At 37.3% G+C, this 25,971-nt stretch overlaps 1 protein-coding gene across 1 annotated transcript in view; it reads left to right on the forward strand.

Annotated features, from left to right (window-relative positions):
• The first annotated feature begins 1,553 nt into the window (after nucleotides 1-1,553).
• Nucleotides 1,554-25,971, forward strand: part of TNRC6C (trinucleotide repeat containing adaptor 6C) — a 147,335-nt gene continuing 122,917 nt past the window's right edge. The window contains exon 1 of the mRNA XM_083352361.1: nucleotides 1,554-3,214. The gene's annotated coding sequence lies outside the window, so the exon portion shown is untranslated. The remainder of the gene's footprint in view (nucleotides 3,215-25,971) is intronic.

Below are 25,971 nucleotides of genomic sequence, written 5' to 3' on the forward strand. Positions count from 1 at the left end.
TGAACTGGGGGAGGGAGGTGGAGAGGGGGATCTGGATCGCATCTTCATTTACAACTGAAAAAGGAAGAAGCAATAACAATAAAAACAAGGAGAGTTCCCTTTCTCACGGAAGGGCCTGACACCTAAGCAAATGATGGGAGCCTGACCAAATGGATGAGGGGAGGGGCTGAAATGGGAATGCTTTATATAGGATTGAAATGTAACTTTGTTAGATTCTGTCTTGAAATTGCCACAATCGATTCCATCCTAGTAAACATTTTCCTTTTGGACAAACTTGCATCCAAGAGTTCTTATTTCCTAAGATGTGGATTGAGGTGGGTCCTGACAGACTATGAGAAGACTCAGTGAAGGTAGTTTGGAGATGTAGGAAAGCCTATTTACTGGCTAACATTTGTAACAGTTGTTGTCAGTGGGCCAAATAAAAGAAAGAGGAAATTTATTGTCTACTTGAGTGTTAAATATTTTTTGGATAACTTTTTGGATGGTGAGAAACCAAAACTTTGTAAAAATACTATCTTTTTAATATCTGAAAAGTAGCCTGACCAACCTTTGGCTGACAGTAGCCAACCAAGCCATGGAATTCAAGAGATAAAATCTATTTACTTTACCCCAAATCTTTGCATCTGCAGGCATTACACTGGAGGCACTCAGTTTAATTTGGTGCTCCTTTCAAGTTGTAAAGGTTAAAATTATCTTTGGCCGTGAGTCCGTGCACACTTAATTGAAAGCAAGGACCACCAAAGCAAGAACTATACTATTATTCTCTCGCTAGAGAGAGTATATTAAACATCAAGCCACATCCTCAGCTAAGTGCCTCTTCAGATTCAGTAGCTGGGTGAATCCCAACAGGTGTAGCTTACCTTGTGTATGTCATCCTGAGAAACAGGTTTATTATCCTAACCAGAGATCTCTAATGGGAACAGGTTGAAATCAATTCTGCCAAATACCCTGATCTTTCCACGGCAGCGCGAGCTCACTGCTTAGTTTATGGTAAACTCAGAAGAAATGGGTTAAAGCTGTTTAAGCGGATAATAAAATTATAAAATTGCAACGACATTGTATCTTTTTTCATTTGGGGTCTCCTTTCAGTCACTACCCCACCGAAGGCTTGTGTTGCGAGACAGAAGCAGGCGATTAAAATAATGGCTTCGGCTTACGTCAACCAAGGATACAGTTACATAAATAGGCAGATCAAAACCACCTATTTATTTTTCAAACGGTTCAGTGCGGCTGCTACGTCGTGCCTCGAAAGGTTACCGAAACGAATGCCTTGCACTTTCTCATTCCCAGCCTGGGTTACATTTTGCTTTTTCTCCGTGCAAAGCGGCCGGAACGACCTGCGATTTACGGAGCTTTAGGGAACACACAAGATGGACGGAGCAGGCAAGCCTTTCGAAGCAGCGCGCACCACCTAGCCGGGGGAAAAAGCCTCGGCGCCCGCTCTCTCGCGACGAGACATGGCTGCGAGAAAGGCGGGGCTCGCTAACCGCTCCCGCCGCCCCCATTGGCTTGCCTTTAATATCTTCTTTGCATGTCTCGGAGCCGCCTTTTATGCGTTCGGCTTTGCCACGTGATCGGAGAGAGGTGGTCGGGACTTCCTGTTTGAGGTCAGGGAAGGGAAGGGAGGGGGGGAGGAGGGATTCTTCTCGCCTCTCTCTTTCTCCTTCGCTCCTTGCTCCCGCCCTCCTCGTCCCGTTGTGGTCTCGCGCTGGCTGCCTGGCGGGGCTCTTGTCAGTTAGTAACAAAATGGCTGCGGTGGCAGCAGCTCTGCTCCTGAAGCGGAGGGCACAGGCGGCGGAGGCGACGGCGGCTGCTGCGGCTGCTACTGCAAGGAGGAGTGGAGGGCCGGGTCGGCGGCAACACTGAACCCAGCGGCGTTGCTTGTCCCGCCAGCGGCCCAACCCCTTTCCCTTCCAGGCGAAAGCTCGGTCCGAGGAGCCGTCCCTGCGGCTGCTGCCTCCATAAATCCCCCTGGTTCCCCCCAGAGAATCTCTCGTCAATCGCTGGGGAGGGACAGGAGAGCGAGCGGCTGCTGCTGCTGTGGATTCTGCAGTTAACTGGGTGGATCCCACGGGGAGAGGAAACGACTGACGGACCTCCTTATGAGAAACTCCGGGTCGCCCCGGGTTTTGCGGATCCTGTCTTTGTGAGAAAGAGACTGGATTTTGCCTTCTTCTCGGGATCCACCTATGTTTGGCTTGGCTGGGTGGATCCGTATGAAAGAGAGTGGTGGGCTCCCTCCTCACCACGAAGCCTGTTTTCTGGATCCTCTTAGGATCCCAGTACATGAGAGAGACTGCTGGAGCTCCCTTCCTTGGATCCACATATGAAAAGCACTGCTGGTGGATTTCCCTGGCATTTGTGGATCCTTGCCTGGATTCTTCTCCCCCTTGGATCTTCCTGAAAGAAACTGTTAGATCTTTGTTTTTTTTTCTGTTTGTGTTCTACATCTCGCTTTCCTTTTTTTTTAAAAAAAAGACTTTACTGGATACTTGGATCTCTGTCTCAGAGTCTTCTGGCTCTTTTTTGTTTTTCTGAGCTAATCTCCTTTAAACTTTTGAATGGGTTCGATATTATCCATTTTAATTTGCACTTTTGAAAACAAAATATTCAGATGCTTCTCCCTGTAAACTGAGAATCTACCAACATCTTTTTAAAAGCCGTACCCTGAACAACTACAAAAGGATACAGATTTCACGCTCATCCCTGACAGTATATTTTTGCTGCAACCATCGTATGTTTAATTTTAAAAACAAAATTGTGCAGAATTTAGCTGAGAACTCATAATTGTGAGTTTTGCTTCATTGAAGAAGAAGAAAAATCTTGTTTTGCAATTGGACCTGCTTCTGCTGCACTTACCTTCTGGGCTGGAAATAAAACTGGAGCATACAGCTCTTCTCCCGTTGGTTTCTTGTGTGATTTTCCCAACCCCTTTCCTCTTTTGTGGCAGAATACTTTTTGATGGTTTTTGTTTTTCATTTTAACTTGGAACGAGCATAGATATTTTAAAAAAACAAACCTGACTTTATTGGCCGTGAGAGATTTTTTTCATATTCAACGTGAAAAATACGGGTATTTTTTGTAAGAAAAAGCATTAAAAAGAAAGGAGCACGGTAGTGAAACTCCCAGGCGCCAGACAAAATATTCATTTGTTCTTTTTCAAGGAGACTGAGTCGAAAGCTGCCAAAGAGTCCCCAGAAAGAAACGAAGCAAGGTAAGGACCGTTCACATTCTTAATATGGAGGTAGAAAAAGTTACAGATGGAAAAAGACCTATGAAGTTCAGTGCCTGCAGTTCCCTATGCAGGAGATCTTGATCAGGACTATCTGTAACCTGTTTTTTAATCATGTAATTATTAAAAATGAAAAATTAACAAATCTCCCTATCAAGCTGATGTATTCACAAGCTAAAATATCCCCAGCTGACAGCTTCAGAGACTTTAAAAACTTTAATGTTTCTCATATTTCTTGTTACTATTGAAAAATCCAAATGCCTCATTTATGGAAAAAAAAATATGGAAGAAAATGGAAATAATGAGAAATGATTTCTTTTGAATTACTAGGGTTTGCATGCTGTTTAGTAATTCTTACTATCATTTGGTGTGCTGTTTGGAAAATAGTGATAATTAATCTTGGCAATTTCAGTTGCTAGAATAGAGAAGCTGATTGAATGTAACCAAGTGGTCAAAACTTGAACTTCATTTGTGATTAGTTACAGTTGGGTATTTAAATAATGAGCGGTGCAATTCGGTATTGACTTATTTAAATTAAATTCCATTGTGTTTAGTAGGACTTATCAATTGGTATGCTCAAAGGACTGCAGCCTTTTTTTTCTAAAGTAGTTTTTCTGATGTCTCCATTTCTTTGCTGGAGTATTCTTAATAAGGCTAGATTTTTTTCCCCTTTTCCTAGTATTTTTTATTAAATGTAACAATTATTAAATATAAACACAGAGGTAGAATGACAATTTGCATGTAATTTTAATATGGAACTTTACTGACACTGTACACAAAAACCTCAGGTTATTTAAATCAAAAACTAGGCTCTCTAGAAACATAGTTCATGCACAGAAGAGTGCTGTGATACTTTTAAAAGAATATTACACAGGTGACTAAGGCTGATTTAAAATTCCTTAATGTTTTTGTCATTTTCTAAACAATACAAAAAGATGGTTTGATTACTTAAAAGTCTGCATATGGAACAAACATAACATCTCTGTAGTACTCTAGACAAATGGTTTTATTACCAGATTCATAACAGAAACCTAGGTTGTGAGAAATACCTACATAAGAAAGCATCTATAATAATTATTGAAATGTTTTTAAAAGCCGATAATGTGTTTCATTATGATTTCTGCATATTTGAGTTTTTTTCTGTTTTGTCCATATAGTATCATTTCCATCAGAAATTAGAAAAATGAACAGTTTTACACAAGAAAAACTCAGGACTTAATATAACTTGTTACAGGAATTTCTGATCATCATCAGAGTTGAGGGTCTCTTTAGGTTGTATATTCTCAACTTTTATCTAAAATGCCGCAAATATTTAAATTTCATTCATAGATACAAACATGTTTTATTGCTATTTTTATTTTTTAAATTTTAGATTTAAATTTCCTACACAAGTGTATTAGTAACCCTTCAGTTAACAAACTATTTTATCATAGGTAACTTTTGAAAAAAGGCTATGGCCTTTTAAAAAATCATTAAACTATTTTCTTTCTTTCCAATGTATAGTTATTGATACATTTTGGTTAACTTTTTAAACATATTTTTAACATAACAGGTGTTCCATTTTTCATTGCTGTGTTAAGTAGATTATGTACAAAATACAAGATTTTTAGTTTTGCAATAATTTTGTTGCATTCTTAATTTTAATGCAAATATGTTTTCACTGATCAAGAATTAAATGGCCTTAATGATAGGGTTCAAATATAGTCCTTTTAGTGCAATATAGAGGACGGAAATGCATTAAAAATCCATTATTGATTTTTCATATTTCCTGAAAAAGAATAGTCAAGTGGAGAGTGACTGACCAGAGCAAAGGAATAGTGGGGTTTACTGTATAATAGATATAATTCAGTGACTATGTCAATGCAGTGCGCAGCAGCTATGAAAAGCAATGTGAATTCTATGCTGGAGATCATTACAAAGGAGCTGCAAATAATACTATTCTGTAATGTTCTGATGCAAATATATAATGTGACCATATTTGAAATGCTATATGTACAGCCAACAACTGTATACCAAAAAGCATATTATCAAGCTAAAAACAGTGCAGAAAATGGTAACCATAATTATTAGACAATTCCATCATTTTCATATGTAAATTAGTGCTTTTTGATTGAGAAAACAATGCAAAGTAACTGTGGGCAAAATAGAGCTATATAAACCGTACATAGAAATACAAAAAAATTAATGAAGTTTTTCCCCCCAAAAAATACAAGAATCAAAGGTTGTCAAATGATGCTGAGTGATGAAAATGCTTCTTCACACATCATCTAGACTGGAACATGGTATCACAATACACACCTATAGCCAGCAACTTTGATAATTTTAAAAGGGATTATGTATATATTCATGCAGAAGAAGATTGCTAGTAAATGAGGCTATATGCTATCTTCAGGATCAGAGATAGCATGCTTAATCAGTTACTGAGAAACAGTAGCAGAGGAAGCTGCTGTTGTTTTCTTGTGGGATTTCCATAGGCATTTAGATGGCCATTATACAAATAAATATTGGACTAAGTAGGCCGGTGGTTTGATTCACTTAGGCTCTTGTGTCAATAAGCAGTCTGCAAAACACTTTAAAACAATTAATTAAAATATCCCAAATGCAAGTTTGTTCTTCCTCACGATATGAATATTGGATGTCCCAATATTGATAAAAAATTCTGTGTCAATGCTAGTCTATCAGCTAAGCAGGCATTGTCTCATGAAAAGTATTTGTACTTTGAAACCATACTATCTCTTTTGTGATTCAGTAGTCATGCCTTTGTGAAATTCATCACAGTTCTTGAATAGATAGCAGATGAATGAACATTGAATAATGCACTTACCTTTGGATCTTGCTTTTGGTGAGAAGTTCGGCTTTGAACCTCACACTTTTTTAATGTGTACTAAGAAGATAAATATTCTATATTTGGAAATTGTTCTTGTAACAATTTTTTAAATTGGATGAAAGAGATCCTTTTGCACAATAATCGCTATTTTCCCCATTGAAAGCAGTCAATTTTTTATCTGCAGTTGGAGCTAATGTACCATTTAGCAACAGAGATTAACACTGCTGGGTAGACAACTATTAAGGCATTAAATATTTCAGCTATTTTGGCTGATTTAAATTTTGCATCAGTATTCAGTGTATCATAAATTCAAGGATCACATGGTAAACATTGGAGTATCATATGTCTAACAACAGGTTTTTTTGGGGTGTGGTGTCTTTGGATGTGTTTCAGAGATTCAATATTTTAGCCAGGTGTAAAAAAAAAGGCAAAAAGGAATACTCACTGTACCAAAGTTCACATAAATATTTTTCCCTGTCTTAGTTAAAGATCCAAACGAATTTCCATCAATGGAGAATTCACTTTTATTTACAAGGTTGATTGTTTCCTTAATGATAGCAAGCTGTAAGAATAGAGTTACTAAAGCATCAATGTAGATATAATTTGGAAATTAGCATCTTAATGGAATTAAAAAAAAAACCCGAGGCCATTGAGAAAGAAGAATGAATAATACCTAAAATTACATTTAGTTTTTTCTCTACAGCTGGTCTTGTTGAAATAAATATGCACTTTTCCCAGTACTGTCATCTGGCTGCTTTCCAAAACAAGCTGGAGGAGGAGAAGGTCAGGGGTGGGGCAGCCTTTTCCTTCAGCAAAGGCGGATTCAGATGGAAAGAATTGCTAACAAAGTCTCTGTGAGAACACTACAGACTTAATGCTTAGCTTCTACTCATTTCAATTCATCCAAGGAATAAATGCTAATTTCTTTGCCTTTCAAATCTGTCACTAGTTGATATCATTACTTCATATAAAGCAATTTGAAATATTAAATTTAATGCATTTTGGTGAAGACAGAAATACACCATGAACTATAAAAGTATTGTTTTGGCTGCTTAGGATTTGCATTCCTTGCTTTGCAGGATGTTACCTTCTGATGCACCATCAAACTGTTGTTAAAAACTAAAATCCATATTACAAGTTAATGTCATACTTGAAACCTTTCCCCCCCTGACGTTGAAGCCTTAGAAAGGAATTGATCATTCTATTTTAGTGCTATAGATGAATAATAAGAAACCTTTTAAGTGCCTGATGATGCTGCAGTCTAGCCAATTTAGTATCAGCTGATGCCTTTTGGTGATAATGTCTTGAGCTTTGCAGTAATTTTATAAAGGTTATTAGCTGGATCAGTACTGAAAGACTCAAATATTTTGATGAATTGTAATATGCTCTGTAACATTTATCAAATTAGTTTTCTATGATGCATGACACAATTTATGGATAAATATAGCAGGTTGTAGAGAAAGATGAATCTCCATATAAAAACATTCTAAATTGGATTCTTCATTGATTTCAGTGGAACCTGTTTTAAACTAGGTGTACTAAGAGCTGCGATTCAGAGAGCCACAAAACACTACTGATATACAGGGAGATAGCAGATTTTTATATTTCTTCAGTCCTCTAATTGTATGTGTTTGGAGGAGTCCTTGAATTTTGTTTGTCTCAGGGGATTGGATGACAGTGAGAAACTAAAAAACACACTCTTGGGCATTTGGCATATTATATAGTTCTTTGAACTTTGGTCAACATTTCGAATCAAAACAATATTTTCAGCTGTGAACTTCAAAATAGAAAGGCATTTAAGTATGTTTCTGTTCTATAGCCATACTGTAATCAGTATATTTGCATGAGTGTTACCTATTTTCATCTTCTCAATAAAAACTATTGGGAAAGTCGTCAGATATTACTATGTAGCAAGTAATTTTTGTGTTTTTATTTTCTCTGCAATCTAGAAGGTTAACCTTGAATACCCAGTTGGGTATAGTTTTATATCTAAAATGATTCAAAGTGAAGGAAATAAACTTTAGCCTTTGAATCATAAATAGTCTGAGGCATATAAGCTGGTTACCAGAACATCTCTTGTTATGTTTTACAGCTGTGGAGAGCTTAAGAGTGAAAGCAGAATCTGCTATAGAAGTAATGTTTTATGGCTGGCTGCCCAGATTGTCTAGCTTTGTACATAGCTCTGTGGTTTGTTTTTGGAGGGCTAGACAGGTGAAATGAATTCTTAATAAACAATTTTATCTCTGCGCAATTATTTTTTTCTTTTGAAAATATTCTTTTGTCATTTAATTTTTAAATAAACTGTACATAATCATAAAACAAATTCTTGGACAAAGTTTTTTTTACGTGTATAGATTGCTTCTGTTTATTATTCAACTTAAAAATATTTTTCAAGAATGAGTGAGCCTAAAAATAATTTTAGCTTTTTTTCAAAATAAATTGATTTCCTCAGAGTAGCCATAAATATAAAGCTATTACTGTTACTTAACTTAAGATAATTAAACATACTGTACTGTAGACCCCTTCTCAAATTCTCTCACTATTGTGGTATATTACAGACTAGGAGAATCATTTACATGCTTTTCTGTAGCTGTATTGGTAATATTTTGTTATTAAAAGCTTATTATTTCCTTTTTTTGTTTGTTTGACCTTGGTCTTTTATGTTTTGTTAGAGTGTTTTTTCTAATGAATTCAGTTTTTATTTTGTTTAATTTTTGAGAGGATCTTCAAGAACTTTTAGTTTAAAAAAATAAACTTGAAGTGTAATTAATAGCAAAGACAGATATATAATCTTGGATTCCATTTCTTTATATATGTGACCCTTAGGACATATGTTTTGAAACTCTAAGGAAAATAACTAGAAATTTGTTCTATGAATATATTGTATGAGGGATTGCAGGCAAATGAAAGGCTCAGCCCAGTAGCAGATTTGCTTTACTGCCCCTCGCAGTGTCACTTAATTGTCAATCATATGGAAATAATGTCTGCCACCTGTGAAATTGAAGGAACAAATAGTGTATAGTTGTACACTTGAGGAAGAGCTGAAAGAACTAATAAGCTTTTTCACCTTGTTCAAAAATATCTGCTTACTTTGAAAGTTGTGGATAATATAAATGGCTATTGGTTCATCTTCAAGAATACAGTTACAGAAGTATAAAATATTCTCCATTACTATATTTTGGCTGTCTCATGTAGTTGATATCCACTATTCTTATCAGTTTCTAGTGTCTGATTATTTTTATTTTTTCATCCTTTCACGTCACTGGCAACTTTCTGGACTAGTCCTTGCAGTTTTTCTTGGCAAGATTTCTGAAGTGGTTTGCTATCTCTTCCCTCTGAGGGCTGAGAAGGGGCTATGACTGGCCCAACGTCACCTAGCTTACTTTGTACTTAAGGTGGGACTAGAACTCAGTCTCCCACTATGTAACCTTGTTACCACTGCACTAGACTGGCTCTCCTGCCTGATTTTTAGAGGTAGAAAATTAATTTAAAAGAAATATCAAAGCACAGTTTCCCTGTTAAATCTATAAGGATAGTATGAAATGTGAAAACAACTTAATTAACTCAGTTTTATTTCAGTTTTGTTAATCTGTTTATATTGTATCTTGTTAACTGACAGATTTGAGCTAAATAAGCAAGAAAGCAATAACAGAGATTTACTTCTCTTGCTGTAAAATACTACTGTAACAGCACATACAGTATTGCAAGCTAACTCTGCCCACAGCCAGTTTGAACCTGATGGGTAGTATGTAATATACTTCAGCAATTTCTTATACATTGGTGAAGTATATTACATACTGTATTAGAATCTCCATTTAATGCCTGCAACTGACTGCTACATAAAGTCATTGTCCTTTTCCAAATGCATGTATGGAGATCATGCTAACTGGAATTAAGCCATGTGAAAGCGATTCCTTACTCTCTCCCAAAGGCGGCACTTGTACTTGATCAGAACTTTGGGGGTTTGAGAGGTCGGACTGCTTCATAAAATTGAATATCCTCCTAGTAATTTGAGCTGAATATTTTTTCTGAGCCTTCTCAGAGGAAAGTAGCAGTCATCCAGTGAACATTATCCCAATTCAGCCTACTTAAATTTTGCTTGTAACTCTTTCCAGTCCAATCCCATTCAGTTATGTTGGGGTGACAGTTTCTAGAATTCTCAGCTAGCTCGTAAGTATAAGTGCACAGAACTTGATAAAATAATCCACCACAGAGATTATATATATTTTATACTGAAATATATTTGTGAGAAACATGCCTCCAAAGAGTTTCCTGACCTTGCCAAAGAAAGTGTTTCCTGACCTTGAAATGGTACCAATTTACAAATTATACCAGTTGCTTTTAAATAATTATTATTCCAAATTATTCTTCTAAAAACAAAACGTCTTTTGTTTTTGAATATACTGCAGATGCATCTGCAAACAAATATTAAAGAATATGATTTCACAGCAGGTGCCGCATTATTTGTTAATTGTCTTGTTTCAGTGTTCCATTTTTTTTTAAAAAAAACTTGATGACTCAGATAAGAAAATGATATCTCTTAATGGTTAAAAAGTGATGGTAACTAATTTGAACAAACAAGTCATTTACTGAAGAGAAAACCCCTGTTTTATTTGATTTTTTATTTTGAGGGGGAGGAAATGGTTTTGGCTTGGTAAATTTGCTTGGCACTTATTTGCTACTAATAAAAAGAGCATGTTATGAAGTAAAATATTTAAGAAGCTGGATTAATAATAGCATTTCTTTGTAAATCAGCTTATTTACTTAGTCTCCAAGAACTGCAGCTTTTTATTTAAAAGAGAGACTTCTTTTATTTGTATAAAACAAAATTTGAGATGAAGTGCTCTGCCTTCCACTATGCAGTCACTTGCCCTTTGATATTGGTAGGGAGAAAAGATTGGTGAATTGAGTGTTTTGGCCCCCTCTCATTAATTTGTTCTCTCGTCCAAACTGAATTCCATACATTTAACTACATACGGATTTCCTAGTTGGAGTGTTGATTGAGTAGTAGTAGTGGTGGTGGTAATACTCAATAGTTGATTGAATAATGATTGTTGTGAATATTATTTCATTAAATTTATTGTAGCTGCATTATCAAACTTACTAAAGTCATAGTATAAAGCTTAATAAAGTCATAATACTTGACAATACAGTCCAAGTGAAGTATAAAGCCAATATCAGTATAACACTATTTTTAAAAGTGTGTTGTTGTAAAACTAAATCATATATTATTTAAACTTCAGTATCTTTTCATATCATGTTAATTATTTGTGTTATATATTTCTGAAGGCTTATAGAAAATAACAGATGCCTAATTTAAAGAATGGGTACCATGTCAGTACTGCAATAATAAAAATGACAAATAGAGAATAGCAATGAGTTAGAGGTTTCTATATGTTTTTTCTAACATCTAGTGGTCATCCAGATTTTTGCAATATGTCTGGTCTATGTCAAAAAAATGCCATTTCTGTTTTTAATATAATAAAATTTAAGAATAAAGAGCAAAACTATAAAAAGATTTCCTTGGAATTATCACAGCCAAATGATAAATTTTGGTTTGGTTTAATAAGGGCAATGAAAAATAGCCACATTTCTAAAAGTACATTGTTGTAATTTTTTCGCTGTATTGAACCACAATCCTAGAAAATGTTTTGATGTTCTTCCTTGAAAATTTTTTGAAATGTTACTTTTATGAGCAGGTGCACCAAGCAGATAAAATAGTAGGACAAAATTATTAAGTACCACCAGAGGACATATGGTATAATATTGTCAATAACTGTTTCATAACGGAAAAAATCTCAGGCCTAAATGAGTGAATTTTAGTTAGGGCCTTGCCACCAGGTGAGAAAAAAAATGATAGCTTCACATTACCTTCATGAAAGAAAGAAAAGGTAGCATTTAGAAAATCTAGTATATCAGGCGCCCTTGTCCTCTTGAAGGCTTGTTCTTTGACATTGTGTTGTGCAAGAGAGCATCTTCGCTCTCGCTAGTACTTCCGTTGTGTAATAAACCTGGTTCCATGCAAGCAGACAATGGAAGAAAGCAAGAAAATGCCAAGTTAAATTAGAAATAATCTCTAGCTCCTGTTTGCTTGTTTTTCCATACTATTGGAAATAATTATTTTTAAAAATGACTCAGGCAAGGCCAGAGGCTCTGTTGATGGAATGAGGGAAGGCTTGGCCTCTCCCATCAACTTTCTATATTTCATCTTCACCTGCATGCCTGAGAGGATGATTTAAAAAAGGATTCAAAGAACGAGTACCTCCAGTATTTCCCAACCTCTCTAGCCTCCACTCTCTGTATTGCAGAGAGACCAGAAGAAAGAGAAATCTCAAATTAAGATTTTTATTCTGAGTTTGTACAGAACAGGTTGGACCAATTATAATAAAGTATTTAATAAACATTCTTGGCAAAAAAATGCTTTCTTCCTAACTTGGAAAAGTTGGGCTGTTAGTCCACCCTTGATGTGTATAAAACAATGTGTGACTCTGGCCGTTCAGGGAAGAGAATAGAGGTAGTCCTCGACTTACAAGAGTTTGTTTAGTGGTCATTTGAAGTTACAGTGGCACTGAAAAAAGTGACTTGTAACCATTTTCCACACTTACGACTGTTACAGCATTCCCATGGTTTACATTTGGATGCTTGCCAACTGTCTCACATTTATGACAGTTGCAGTGTCCCGGGGTTATGTGATCAGCGTTTGCAACATTCTGACAAGCAAAGTCAATGGGGAAACCAGATTCACTTAACAACAGTGTTACTAATTTAACAGCTGCAGTGATTCACTTAACAAATGTGGCAAGAAGAGTTGTAAAATGGGACAAAAGTCACTTAACAAATTTCTCACTTAGCAACACAAATTTTGGGCTCAATTGTGATCGTAAATCGAGGGCTACCTGTAGAAGATTAAGATAGACAAATTCCTTGCTGTATTAGAGAACACTTTGAATTTAATCATTTAAAAATAGGCAGTATGCTTTAAAACGTGCATGACGATGAAAAGAAAAAAAACTTTTGTTAGAGATACAGAAATCACAAATTGCGAGATAGCTAGTTCATTCATTCCTCCTAGTTCTCTCACCTTTTCCTGTGTCCTGTTGAGATCCAGCTTCTCCACTGAACATTTCCTACAACAGGGGTCCCCAACCCCCGGTCTGTGAACCGGTATTGGGCTGCGGCATGCCAGCAACCAGTCTGCACAAATAAGCAAAGCCCCACCTGTGGAATGTAGGCAGCACACAAAACCACGCACTGTCTGGTCTGTGGAAAAACCTTTCTCCACGGAACTGGTCCCTGGTGCCCAAAAGGTGGGGGACCTCTGTCCTACAATATATTTGGCTCTTTTGAGTCTTTGTAAAGCTGCACTGTTTTCCTAAAAGGCGGAAGTCATATGTGAAGTGATTCTTAATTAACAATTGCAATGGTGATTGCCGAGATTACTGTCATAGGTCGTGGACTCATGTGGCGTCTCACTTTATGACTGCCCTGAATTATGATGGCAATCCTGATCCCAACTGTGGTCATAAGTCAAGGACTGCCTCTAGTGGTAGTTTGTCATAATTTGAACCTATTGCATCTTATCCTTTGTTTTGGAACAATTCTGAACAATTCTATCCCATCTTCTACATGATAGGGATTTTGGTAGTTAAAAACAGCTGCCATGTTTCCCTCTATCTTTCTCTTCTAATAGACTAGGCAAACACAGTGCCTCCAAATAATCTATAAGTATTTTTCTCCAGAGTCCTTATTATCTTGGTTGATCCTTTATGGATACATTTCAGTTTATCAATCTCCTTCGTAAAATCTGATGCCCAGAACTCAATGTAGTATTCTAGGTGTAGTCTAAATAGTGGATAATACTGGAGAGAAGAGTAAAGTCTTATCTTGTTCTTGACATCACGCTTCTGTTGATGGAGCCTGTAATTTTTTTTTTAATTATGCAAGTGTATCACATTATTGCTTCTTTGTGGCACGTGATCCTCAAAAAACCACAGTTCTTTTTCATGTGTAATGCTGCTCAGATTTTGTGCTTAATATTATTGTTGTGCTACATGACCATGACCCAGGTAGTTCCCCTGCATTCCCCTGCATAATTTGGCTCAGAATTCCTGAGCCAGCTGGCTCAGGAATTCTGGGAGTTGAAGTCCACAAGTCATAAAAGAGCCGAGGGTGCCTACCCCTGGTCTAGATTATGAAGCTGCAAAGCATCTCTAAACAGACTCCGCCTGCTGTGCTTTATAGTTAGGATACTTATGATGGAATGTAGTGTTTCATTTTCTCCAAAATTTTCTCATTATTAGCAAAAAAAAAAAATTGTTCCAGTAACTTGCGGGATCATCCAGGTGATTTTCAGCAAAACTTAGCTAAGAAGCTATGTGCTTTCTGAAAAGTTATAGTTTTTTTAAAAAAAAATATTCTATGCATACCACTCATGCTCATTGTTTCACTTATGATGGGGGCATGAATAGTGAATGCAAAGGTGACCTGACCTACACCTTGGATTTTTTTTTTAAACTCCCAGAGTACACCTTGGATTTTTTTTAAACTCCCAGAGTATTATATATTTTGCTCCTTGTATGATTTTTTTACAACTTCTAAAAAGAGTAATGTTGATGTTTCATGTCCTTTATATTATTTGCCTGATCATGGATTGATAGAGGTCAGAGTGTTTGGCAATGGTTTCTTGTCTTGTGCTTACTCATGATTTTTACTGAGTTCTGCATGCATCTTGTTGCTTGAAGCATGAAGTTCATGATGCACAGAGGAGATTGCAGTGGTAGCATCAATTGTGCATGTGGGGGTATTTTTCCCCATAGGCAAGGGCCCTGCAAATTACACTTGATAGTCATCTCATTGATTGAAACATCTGCTTCAACCTACCTCTTCAGGGAACTGATTATCCCTATTAAGATAGGCCTTCACATATGCTTTCTAACGAAGACAGGGAATATTGGCCCAGTGATGTCATTAAAAATGTGATACAGTATGTTGTTTGAATAGTGTTTGTTCAGTCAGTAAGTGTTATTATTATTTATCAAATGCAGCACTGAATGTACCGTAAATTGTAGCATTGTGGGATTGCAGATGTTTTAAAAGTATTCTTAAGTCTCATCTCGGTATCCATGGTATTGTGAATTTTTACAACCTGATACCTATTTACCCAAAGAAGTTTTGTGCCCTGTTTTATTAATCTAAGTAAGCTATGCTTAACTTCTCTTATTGTATATCGTATAAGGTTCTGTTACAGAGGCAATGGTGCTGATAATCCTACTCCAATTACTTAGTATTAATAGTATTATTTGGTCATGATTCTGACATTTGGACATTGTGACAACTGCTGTTGCTACCCTTGCAAATAGAAATTTTCTACTCTTTAGATAAACACCCATTCATACATGCACATGAATCGACACACTGATTCTCAAGAAGCAGATACGAATCAACTTACAACTAATGGCACTGAAAAAAGTGACTTATGACTGTTTTTCACACTTAACGACTGTTGCAGCATCCCCATTATCACAAGATCAAAATTCAGGTGCTTGACAACTGGTTCATATTTATCACGGTTGCAGTGTCCCGGGGTCATGTGATCTCCTTTTGGAACCTTCTGACTAGTAAAGTCAATGGGGAAACTCAATTCATTTAACAACCCTGTTACTAACTTCACACTGCAGTGATTCACTTAATAACAGTGGCAAGAAAAGTTACTTAACAAATGTTTCACTTAGTAACATAAATTTTGGGCTTAATTGTGGTCGTAAGTCGAGGACTATCCATATATTATTTCTTTGCTGCTTCATAATTGCAGTATACACACAACCCTGCTGTTGGCGTGCTTTTGAAGAAGCTTCAGCGTCCATAACTGAAATAAAATGATGTAAATATGAACAGATAACCTAATTAAGAGTTACCTTAAATGCTGTAAGACTTTTGTATATGTTAACAAGTTCCTCATTATAGGTCTTGTATTTCCTATAAAACCCTCTTTTCAATTTAATTTGGCAAACTTAAACCATTCAGGCAGAGAAACATTCTGTGAAAAGCTTTTTTGCCTCAGGCTGAACACGTAGTGTAAAGTTTCAGGGTTATGGTTCAGCCATTTCAAAAGAACAAGATGGGGAAAATGAGCTCTTTTAATGCTTCTATCTTTTGGAGAAACAACATGAAAAGTAGAATTCCTTGTGACAACTTGGTTAAGTGTACTTGCTTATTGATTTCAATGATACTGGATTTTTATAGATCAGTGTGTCAGTCCCCTTAATAAGCACGTTCTATTATTTGGATAGACATGTACTCTATTTTTATTTGCTTTTGCAAACAAGTGACACAACCAGCTTCATTAATATATGGTGCTGCATGGAGTGTAAGGAACTAAAGAATAATCGTAATGAAGGAAGGGGAGCAGAAATAGTTCAGAGAGGTGTTGAAAGAAAACTGAACAGAAAGTTATACAATCAGTGACATAAGACAGGAACTTTTTATTTGGATGTTGCTGATTTGTTGAGTAGAAGATACAGAAAACAGGATAGTCATATGCTAGGATAACACATAATGTCAGCTGAACTTGATGAAATATGAATTAATGGTTCACAGGCTATTACGTAAATGCATCTCCAGTGTTTCTCAAACCCAAGCAACTTGCCAAATATCTGTTAATTCAGAAGCACAGAGAAAGAAGTCTAGAATTTAAAACCTGAAACATGAATATATAAGCTTTTTGCTTCTTTACAGAGAAATGGGCAATCAGTTCTTGAGTCTGAGATTTAGTTGTCTACAATAAGTATTCTAATTTAACCAAGTTGTGTCTTGGAATCCTCTGCAAGTCTAGCCAAGATTTGAATTATAGGTTAAGCGTTTGAAGATTGGTGATTTACTACCAAGTCTGTGAATAAAGCTGGAACAAGTTTATGGCTTACTGTGTTGTTGAATTCAACTATTGTGGTTTATTAAAACTATGGCTAAACTGCCCTAGTGTATTGTTTGGACAAAAACAAAGACTTCAGCTTAACCTTTGTTTGCCTTCTAATATCAAGAAACAGATAGAGCAGGCTTGCACAACATACAGCCTGCCAAGCATTCTCGAGCAGCCCAATGGCATTTTTTGAAAACTTAGCAAATTCACTGACTTCAAAAAACTAAACAGGGTTATGTTGCATCTGGTTGGCATTGGATAAAAACTACCAGAAAATAGAGTACCTGTAGTGAAGTTTTTTTAAAAAAAAATGCACAGGGAATCCTCGCTTAACAGCCCTAATTGGAATTCGAGTTGCCAGTTGAAGCAATTGTCAGGCAAAACATCATATGACTGTATCATTTTGTGATGGTAATTCCAGTAATCCCATTTGTGGTTGGTCATTGCCCAGGATTGTACTGTTGTTAGGCCAGGACCTTATGTTTTCTCCTGCCCTGTCACACTTCCCTCTTCTTCAACTCCCCCACCAGGCTATTTCCGCCTCCCCCCCCCAAACCAGGGTATTTTACCCTTCTCTGCCACCTATCCCTGCTGTCCCCTGCCACCCCAGGACCCTGGGATGTATGTGACAGGGCGCAAGCGTGGCACAGCAGCAGAGACTTGTCGGCTAAAGGAACCTATAAAGCCCTAAATGGCTTGGGTCCGGGATATTTGAGGGAGCACCTGCTGCCGGCATCAAGCTCCCTTCGTCCTGTGCACTCCCACAGGGAGGGTCTTCTCAGGGTGCCGCCGGTAAAAGACTGTCGGCGGATAACACCCAGGGGGAGGGCCTTCTCAGTGGGTGCGCCTGCCCTGTGGAACCAGCTGCCTGTAGAGCTTAGGACTGCCCCTGACCTCCGCTCATTCCGCCGGGACCTGAAGACCTGGCTTTTTGAGCTTTCTGGCCTGGACTGAGGGTATTAATTGGGGTTTTAATTGGATTTTAATTAGGATTTTTATATTCAAGGTTAATATAATCATTTTAATTGTTTTTAATTTTTGTAATTGTATTGTTTTCTTTTAAAAAACCTTGTGAACCGCCCTGACTCCTACGGGAGAAGGGCGGTATATAAGTCTAATAAACTAAACTAAACTAAACTAAACTAAACATTCATCTAGGGAGCTACCACTGCCTCTCCTGGAGACTGTTCTGCATGTCACTGTTCTATCCCTCTGCCTTCTTCCTAGCCAGGCTAGGTAAACTCTCATCAACAGACAAGGTTCTTTGCTGTGCTCCCCACAACCACCTGGATCCCAGGCCAGCAGCAGGAGGAAGAAAATAGTGAAGATCAGCTGGGGGTTGGTGTGGGAGGAGTTGAAGTGCCTAGTTGTAAATGCGAGTGGGCTACCAAGTGCTTGAATTTTGATTATGTAACCACAGGGTGCTGCAGTGGCTGCAATTTCGAGGACCGATTATACCTACCATTTATTCAGCTCTGCTGTAACTTGAAATATTAACTTTATAATTGCAGCGATATGGACAGAAAACAAATAAATAAATGGTCATTAAACAGATGGTTGTTAAGCAAGGATTAGTTGTATCTTGGGGAAAAATGTTATCAAGAATAACATATGGATGTTTCCACGAATTTACCTGAAATTAAGTTTCACTCAAAGATAACTTACTTTGTCTGATCTACCCATATAAGTTTACAAGTTGATTTAAATGTTGCCCTTAAGTAAAAGATAAATTTGAAGGTGAAGTTATTTTAGTATTGATAAGAGGGGAAATGCACAAAAAGGTAAGGAGAGAAAATAGTTCTGTAAAGTGTCAATTTTTAACATTCATAGCCCGTACATTTTACAACCGGAGTCTCCTTTGGGGATGCATAGATGTGTGTATTTGCGATGATGTTTATATATTCTTTTGCTAGTTGCTAATTTATAAATTTAATTTTAATGATATTTTATGAGTTCGTTTTGCACTTTTCTTTTTTTACTATTAGTCATGTGATATTCCTGGCTGTATAATTGATCTAAAATTTTTAATTTCATTTAGAAAGGAAAAAATCTACATGTAAAAAGAAAGCACATATTTATACTTAAAGTTTTAATATTTTATTGAAGAAGGTTAACAATAAAAACAGGTTGAAATATTTAAAACGATATTAAAATATCACTAGTGAATTAGAAGGGATGCGGTGGCTCAGTGGGTTAGGACGCTGAGCTTGTCGATCAGAAGGTCGGCAGTTTGGCGGGTCGAATCCCGAGTGCCGCGTAGCAGAGTGAGTGCCTGTTACTCGTCCCAGCTTCTGCCAACCTAGCAGTTCAAAAACACGTAAAAATGCAAGTAGAAAAATAGGGACCACTGCGGTGGGAAGGTAACAGCGTTCCGTGCACCTTTGGCGTCTAGTCATGCCGGCCACATGACCACAGAGACGTCCTCGGACAAGCGCTGGCTCTTCAGCTTTGAAACAGAGATGAGCACCGGCCCCTAGAGTCGGAAACAACTAGCACGCATGTGCGGGGGAACCTTTACCTTTAGTGAATTAGAATTACAAATGACATAGAAATAGCCATCAAGCATGTATATTGGGAAATAAATGCAGTAAATATATCATAGAAAATATGTGATTAGAACTATGTAAGATATGAAAGTAAGAATACACACACACACACACAGAGAGAGAATATTGTGTATTTCTTATGTTGAACCAGAGGATTTAAGAACACTGCAGAACTGAACAAATGAGCCAGCAAGTAAAGCAAGCAAACAAAATTAGCATCATATAAATTTAAGCTACTGGTGGTAACCCAAAATTACCTGAGAGTTGGAAGATTATAACAGAAGCCAAGAAAATGGGGAAAGAATGACAATTCATTATAATCAAATTATTCCTGTGAGCTGGAAATAGATGTTGCTGTGCAATCTGGTTCTCTTGTAAATATTCCAAATTAATCTTTAACATTTCATGCTATGTGATTCTGTCACCTAAGCCGGTAGCCCCCTACCTTTTGGGCACCAGGGATCAGTTCCACAGAGAAACGTTTTTCCATGGACCGGAGGGGGTGTGGTTTTGCATGCTGCCTGCATCATGCAGATGGGGCTTCACTTGTTTGCACGGCCCGGTTATTGGCATGCTGCGGACAGGTGCCGGTTCATGGCCCTGGGGCTGGGGATCCCTGATCTAACCAATAAATGTAATCCATATTATATTGTAGAGATGTTGGCTTGATTCTCATAGAGTTTTTAAGTTCTGTAAATTAAAAAGGCTGTTTTCTAGAACGCAACTGAGGATAAAACTTATTTCTTTAAATCATTATAATTTACTTCCTAGAAAGATCTTATTAGACCCTTTGCTTTTATTATATAATTGACTAGCTATCAATTATTCCCATAAGGAAATGCCAGCTGCTCCATATGCAGTCTGTATTGAAATCCTTATTGAGGTGGACAGGGATCAGCCTTCCCTTTTTGAAGTTAGTTGCAATGTGAGAAGGAAGAGCAAGATAAGTTTTCATATTTCTCTTTCCCTCTCTTCCTTTCCATCAATGGACAATAGAGGAGGGAATTGGATGCAGAATGTTTTAACTGTGGAGTCCTTGGCGCTCTCTGAGCTTGGTTCTTTGTACCATATGGTTTATGGTTTTATTAAATTTTTATACCGCCCTTCTCCCGAAGGACTCAGGGCGGTGAACAGGGCATATCATAAAACTACAAAAATACAGAAGTTAAAAAAGAATTAAATTATTGCCCACAGTAAAAACAATAGAAAATATATATAAATATTAAAACCCTAAGTAACTCCCCATCAGGCCAGGCCAGCTTGTTCAAATAAATATAACTGTCTCTGCTGCCAGCATAAATGCAGCTTAAAAGTAAAATATTTTTTCCCCAAGATATATATTCTATACGTTCTCAGAGAACGTTCAAGGAAAGTTATAACTGTCAAGATTCAATAAAAGAGTAAAGGAGCCGCATTCTTTCGTAATATCGTAGCAATAGTAATAAGAAAACAAGAAATAGTGGGTTTTAGTTATAACTGTTAATGTGATTTCCACGATTGATTGATTATGTACCAAAAGTCATTTTTTGATTCCTAGCAACCATATAGATCAGGGGTCTTCAAACTTGGCCCTTTTATGACTTGTGGACTTCAACTCCCAGAATTCCTCAGCCAGCTTTGCTGGCTGAGGAATTCTGAGAGTTGAAGTCCACAAGTCATAAAAGGGCCAAGTTTGAAGACCCCTGATATAGATAGATTTTCTCCATAACAATCTCGCCCTAATCTGGTCTTACAATAGTCCATTCATTGCCACTGTAACTGAGCCCATTCACCTTGCTGCTAGTCATTCTCTTTTCTTTCTTTCCATCTTTCCCAGCAATAGAACTTTCTCTAGGGAGCTAAGTCTTCATATAACATGTTCAAACTAGGATAATTTGAGCCTGGTCATTTGTTCCTCAAGTGGGAACTCTGGGTTGATTTTGTTCAATGATCCATTTGTTAGTTTTCTTGACTGTCCTCAGTACTTTCTAAAGACTTTTCCAACCCCAACGTTCAGTAGCGTTAATACTCTTCCTATTCTGCGTCTTCCAGTTACAACTTTTGCTTCCACAGAGTATCATAAAGAATATATTTTATTAAGACACCATCTTCTAAATGTGTGCTATTGGTATATAGTTTCTGACTGTTATGGGCTACCTAATTCTCTAAAAGCAGATCCGATTTTAGGAATACACTTGTTGAGGGTCGATGGCCAATAAAAGATCTACCTATTCCCTTATTTAATATCCAAAGTATATGTAAGAAGATGATTTAGAAAAAACAGTGTTTTTTAAAATGTTTTAAAGAAAACCATGTACAGTAGTTGTATTAATTCAAGTTGGCTTTAAAAGCCAAGTAAACTTAGATAAGAATGAGCCTTCTGAGCACTCTCCCTTCCATTTATGTCACTGGGGGAGGAGGGAAAAGCCAAGAAACTATATTTAGAAACAGAACTATTATTAAGTTAACTGAGTTCAGTTAAATGATGCTAGAGAGAATATAAAGGTATTATCGCATCTACATGGAAGGAAGTGTGTAGTGGGGTGCCCCAGGGCTCTGTTCTGAGCCCAGTGCTCTTCAATATCTTCATTAACGACTTGGATGAGGGGATAGATGGGGAACTCATCAAATTTGCAGACGACACCAAGCTGGCAGGAATAGCCAATACTCCAGAAGATAGGCTTAAGATACAGAAGGATCTGGACAGACTCGAACACTGGGCACTATCTAACAAAATGAAATTCAATGGTGAAAAAAGTAAGGTTCTACATTTAGGCAGGAAAAATCAAATGCATAGGTATAGTATAGGTCAGGGGTCTTCAAACTTGGCCCTTTTATGACTTGTGGACTTCAACTCCCAGAATTCCTCAGCTAGGCTTGCTGGCTGAGGAATTCTGAGAGTTGAAGTCCACAAGTCTTAAAGTTGCCAAGTTTGAAGACCCCTGGTATAGGTGGTACCTTGCTCAATAGTAGTAACTGTGAGAGGGATCTCGGAGTCTTAGTAGACAATCACTTCAATATGAGCCAGCAGTGTGCTGCAGCTGCCAAAAAAGCCAACACAGTGCTAGGCTGCATTAACAGAGGGATAGAATCAAGATCAAGTGAAGTACTAATACCACTTTACAATGCTTTGGTAAGGCCACACCTGGAATACTGCATCCAGTTTTGGTCACCACGATGTAAAAAAGATGTCGAGACTCTAGAAAGGGTACAGAGAAGAGAAACAAAGATGATTAGGGGGCTGGAGACTAAAACATATAGGGAACGGTTGCTGGAATTGGGTATGTGTAGTTTAATGAAGAGAAGGGTGAGGGGTGACATGATAGCAGTGTTCCAATATCTCAGGGGCTGCCACAAAGAAGAGGGAGTCAAGCTATTCTCCAAAGCACCTGAAAGCAGGACAAGAAGCAATGGATGGAAACTAGTCAAGGAGAGAAGCAACCTAGAACTAAGGAGAAATTTCCTGACAGTTAGAACAATTAACCAGTGGAACAACCTGCCTCCAGAGGTGGTGAATGCTCCAACACTGGAGGTTTTTAAGAAGAGACTGGACAGCCATTTGCCTGAAATGGTATAAGGTTTCCTGCCTGAGCAGGGGGTTGGACTAGATGACCTCCAAGGTCCCTTCCAACTATTATTATTATTATTATTATTATTATTATTATTATTATTATTATTATTATTATTTATTTATTATTATTATTATTATCTACAAAACTGCCTATAATGCTCTATTTCAGTTTAGCATTAAAAAATCTTTTGACTTTGAAATTATCTCAAAATTGATATTTACACATAATTGTTGTATTACATCATGGTAGGTTTCCTGAAATTAAGATGAGATCCCAACTTTGTAAGTTCAAGTAGCTCTTATTTGGAATTTTCTTTGGAAGACTATGCATTACCAAATGCATGTGACTACTCCTCTGTTTTTTGCATAGAAAAATTAATATTTTGTTATGAATTTATTATTACCCATGTCTTGTCTTGGGAAATTCAGTCTAGTTCATAATGAGCAGATCTGTAATCATTTGCTAAGGACTCCTGATATGCTCTATCTCTTTGCTGTAAAGATCTCATCTTCCTCAAAATGTAAATACAATGTGGAGGTCTGGAGAGTGAAAGGTTTTTTCATACACAGTTGATTAAATATCTTGATTTCCAAGTGAATAAAGATTACATTAGCAGTTTCTTGCCCACGGAGAAGCAAAGAATGTACACGTGGGGAAAAAAGGCAGAATAAAGTTTTCTCCTCAAATAGCCATGCTATATTTGTATTCTGACAAAATTGACAACATTTGGGCAACATCAGTGAAGCTAAAGTGTATTTGGAGCTCATATGGAGTTCATATTTCTTACCAGTAAACCTCTTAATAGACTTACAAAATGTACATATTCTACGCTAAGTGGATTTGGTGTTACAAGTAGTAAATAAGACTCAGATTTTCTGTTCTATCGGTTCTTTGATTTTTTGCTGATATTGTTCATTTTAGAGACAGTAAAAATGTAATATTCAGTATTTAAGGTTTTAAAGGAGACTTTATGAATATCATATTTTAGCCGTTGGACTTAAAAGTTTTTATGAACTTAACTTTTATGATAATTAAAAATGCATTCAAGTCTGTTTTTATAATCTAGTGAAATCTGAAATTCTGGGATTTTCAGAAGAAATGCTCAACAGATACTCACTTCAGCGAGGAACTAAATTTTAAAATAACTAATGGGCATTGTGGCTGTCTTCAAAAGAAGATTAGAGAAATTTCCTTTTGAAGACAGCCATATTGCCCTTTTGTTGTTGTTTGTTCTCTCCATCTGAGTTTATTCTTAATATAAGTGTTGTTTAATAATTAATTCGGATAGAGGGAATAAGGTTCTTAGTCCTAATGATTGCATATTTCTTCCATTATCAGAAATAATATTCCACTCAGTACCATCTGTTAAAGAAAAGGAGAATGTTATTTCATTCACACCCCAGTTGTGTGCTTCCCAAGTGCATCTGGTTGGAAACAGGAATAGAGTGGTTTACTAACTAGAAGGATTGTGTGATCCTTCAGATTTAGTTTCAGAAAAGTGCTTTAGAATGCATATAACACCTTTTTACAACTCTTTAAGCAGTCTAATTTTTCCCTATGATTAAGTGGCAACAGTGCAATTTAAGGAGAACATGTGGTTGCTTTAAACAGTTGTAAATAGATGTATCCAGGAGCATCTTTCCAAGTTATTTATAAAAGCATACTGTAGCCCATTCAATAGCATTTTGGTTTGATCTAACGCCACCCTAACAACAAAAGTGCGTATAATCAAGGCTATGGTTTTCCCAGTTGCAATGTATAGCTGTGAAAGTTGGTCCAAAAGAAAGGCTGAGTGCCAAAGAATTGAGGCCTTTGAACTATGGTGCTGGAGAAGACTCCTGCGAGTCCCTTGGACTGCAAGACATTCAAACCGGTCAGTCCTAGAGGAGATCAACCCTGACTGCTCTTTAGATGGCCAGATCCTGAAGTTGAAACTCAAATACTTGGTCACCTAATGAGAAGGAAGGACTCAGGAGAAGAGCCAAATGCTGGGAAAGATTGAGGGCAATAGAAGAAGGGGACGACAGAGAATGAGGTGGCTGGATGAAGTTACTGAAACAGTAGGTGTGAGCTTAAATGGACTCCAGAAGATGGTAGAGGACAGGAAGGCCTGGAGGAACGTTGTCCATGGGGTCGCGATGGGTCGGACACGACTTCGCAACTAACAACAACAACATGGCTCTGTTTCCATTTTACATAATTCTACTATATTTATAAAGTTTTAGAAAGCACCAAAGTCTTAGCATCATGACTTTAAGGGTTTGCTTATTAAAAATGTACAGAGAGCCAGAACAGAGCCATTAGGGACTCTCTCAATGAAGAAAATAAGAGAATTTATATCCCCAAGTAGGTCACATTACAGTAGTCCAGGTGTATGGTAATGCTCAAGGTAGAGATGCAGCTGGTGCACCAACTGAAGCTGGGTAAAGGCCTGCTCCCCATGATACAAAGGAGTGAGTGAGTCACCTAGTATCCCAAGTCACAGACCAGCTGTTTCAAGGCAATGCCACATCAAGAGACAATGCTGGAATAGTCAAAGGCCCTTGAGGAAGGAATTTCAAACCCTTTTTTGCTGGGATTCAACTTCCCGTTTCATCCCATCCAGATCCTAACGGTTTCCTTATACACAGATAAGATATTGATAGCTTCTTCTACCTAGCGTACTGATGATACTGCAGCCTGAAGTGATAGATTACCTTTCCGACAACTTTTGTAGAAGTTAAAAAAGCTGGAGGAGAAAACCAAATTTTGCCATAGCTCAGAGCAGCAACTGGCCAGCTGATCCCTCCACTGTTTGGAACTATTGACTGGAACAACTCTAGTGTGCTCAGTGACTAAGTCTTGACAATCTTTCTCAGAAAGAGTGAATTAGAAATGGAGGTCATAAGTGGCTATTTGAA

This window comes from Vipera ursinii (assembly GCF_947247035.1).
Source record: "Vipera ursinii genome assembly, chromosome: 2".
Taxonomy (NCBI): Eukaryota; Metazoa; Chordata; class Lepidosauria; order Squamata; family Viperidae; genus Vipera; species Vipera ursinii.